Here is a 2,891-nt window from a genome sequence, read left to right as displayed (position 1 = left end):
GCAGCATTTCAGATTGTGGAGTTTTGAAATGTGTCTGTACTTCCTTTTTTCTAAACTCTAACTGTCTTAAGAAGTACCTCAAAATGAATCAGTTAATGATTGGGAGAATATGGGAGTCATTCAGTTCTGTATGTGGATTACCACCAAATTCTTACTAGCTTTGTGTTATTAAAATGGTGTTCTTCTCAGAGCCTCAGTATTCTAATCTGTTAAATAGGGGAAGAATACTGATGGTGGAAAGTTGTTATAAAGCTTAGAGAAAGTGTTTACAATAAGCCTATACTGCTGCCAAGAAGTTTACATTAATAAACACCTAATAATAATAGTAATAATAATGATACTAAATAATAATATTTAAAATAAATAAATAACAATAGTAATAGTAATAATAACTATAATGCTTTCAAGGAACATTCAATAATATATTGTTAATAATAGTGATAGCAGAATATAAAAAATGTTTCTTTTTCTATTTTGTTAATGTAAATATATATTTTTCTTTTTCCAATTCCTCAGGTACGGGGTAAGTGAAAGCAGCCTTTGGGTACTCATTGACTAATTGTTGCCCACTTCTTAGGAATCTTCTTCCTCTCCATTTTCTTTTGTCTCTTTCTCTAAGACCAGATCTTCACACCCTGAAAAATAGGTCATTAGTTCAAGGGAAGTGGTGAAATTGGAGAGGGGCACAGATGGGGAGGTTTCAGAATGGCCTACAGAAACTTACACAGAAGATGGTTTCCTGAAGAAGCACCAGGGATTTTTCTTTCTTGATATCTCTTTCCAAAGAATTTATCACAATCTCTTTTGTAGGGTCTTATTCTTCAGGCTTTTGGAAAACAAAAGCCAAAAGCAGAAAAAATCTCCATTTCCTCCCTCTATTTGCACATTTCTCTGTTCCTCCCAACCATCCCCTCACTCTTATTGCATAGTTTATCCTTAAAAAAAACTAGGAAAGCCCTACATTTTGCGTGTAGGGGAGAAAAAATTATTGTTTTGCAAGAATGCCAATCTGGTTCTTAGCTCTTCTGCAGCTAAATTACAGTTGGGCAACAGTTTGCAGTTGAAAACACAGGCTGGCAGTCGGCTCCAGCTTCCAAGGGAATTGATGAAGGAAAGGCTTGAGTTCAGCTTAATAGTTCATAAAAGCCATCAGAAGTCCTTCTTCAAGGAAAATAAGGAAGTGTGAGAGCAAGCAGGGGGAGGAGGATTGTCCTCAAGCAGACTCTTAGTGTATTTGAAAAATTCATAGCTAGAAACAGGGTCCCACCCCTGCTAGATAACTTGTGTTTGGTCTCTGGATATTTGGTTGCCTCTCCTAAAGCAAAACCTTATTTGCTGTATCTAATTAATATCCTCACATCATTTGCCATTGTGTCTCACTTATATCACACTTGCTATTTAACTTTGCTGGCTCATATGTGAAGATGCCTTGAAATATCAAAACCAATTTATCAATGGGCCAACTGATAAAAAGTTAGCAGTTTTATGGTTTTGACAAGGTTTATGACTCTCTGAATAAATTTACTTTTAGCACCCCAGCTACTTCTGTTAACATTGCCTTACCTGGCATATACATATGGTTTAAATTGTGCCATGTGAAAGTAACAGAAGAGCTAGGCTAATTACCTCAGTAATGAATAACAAACATTGATGCATTATTAGGATCAATTTATCTAAGAGGGTTTGTTCTAACAATTTTTCCCAGGAAATTGACAATATCAATGCCATGATATTAGAGTTTCTGTTATTTAGTGGAAAAGGGATAAAAAATTATGCTGAAATTTAGTAGATTATAAGTTACCAGGAGCCAGGGATGGGGCAGGAAAAGGAAGTTATTTCTTAGTAGGAGTTCTTAACCATTTTTATTCTGACCCTTTTGACAGGTTAAAACCACAGACTCTTACTAAATCCATACTATACTGTATATTATTTAATAAATATATCACACCTGCACCAACACATCCCCACAACAATGTTTTTCTGATTTTCAATTCAAGCTCATGAACCTCTTGTTAAAAACTCCTGGCTCAAAGGGTGTAAAGTTTTTCTTCGACTTGATGAAAATGTTGGGGTAATGGATATTGGTTATGGTAGCATAATATTGTGAATGTAACCGATACTACTGAACTGTGCACTTGAAAGTGGTTCAAATAGGAAGTTTTTAGTTGTGTATATGCTACTATAATCAAATGTTAAAAGAAAACTTTGATGAGAATAGAAAATAAAATGGCAAATTGAATGGATGCTAAAATCATTCAGTGAAAGCTTGTTTGGGAACATAGCATTCACGGATTACTTTTGATAGGTAGAACATTTGCTTATTAAAATTTCTTCACTTAAGCAGCTCTGAAAATTCTAAAACTAATTGAGATGGTTTTCTATTAATCCAATTTCAAACGTTTACTCTTTTCACTTAGTATATTAACCAGACCTTCTCAGTTTGACTTATAGGAATAAGATAACATCTCAAAGGAAAAACAGACGGAATGGTGTCAGAAGCACCTTATAACCCAATAAATATGTAACTTTTCTCAGAGATAAAAAAGCTTAAGTGGTTGGCTGAGAAAGGAATTATGAAGGCCTTGCACCTGGACAACAATATCTAAACTGTGGTTTGTTAGCTGCTAAAAACAAAGACAAGTTGAACATGCTTGACACAATGCAGGCTGCCAAATTGCACATACAAGACCCCTAGAAGATCTAACATTGTTACTTGTTTATTTTTTCTTGGTTTTCATCTCTCTTACCCTTCTCCTTTTACCTATAAAAATCCTAGCTTCCATTCTCACTTTGAACTGGTTTTGGGAAGAGTCCCCCTGTTCCTTGCTTGGGCACTCTCAATAAATCACCTTCTCACTGAGAGACATGTTTCTTCTTTGTGGTGACAGATT

The sequence above is a fragment of the Dasypus novemcinctus genome, chromosome 10 (genome assembly GCF_030445035.2).
Source record: "Dasypus novemcinctus isolate mDasNov1 chromosome 10, mDasNov1.1.hap2, whole genome shotgun sequence".
In the NCBI taxonomy this organism is placed as follows: Eukaryota; Metazoa; Chordata; class Mammalia; order Cingulata; family Dasypodidae; genus Dasypus; species Dasypus novemcinctus.
This window is presented reverse-complemented; position numbering follows the sequence as displayed.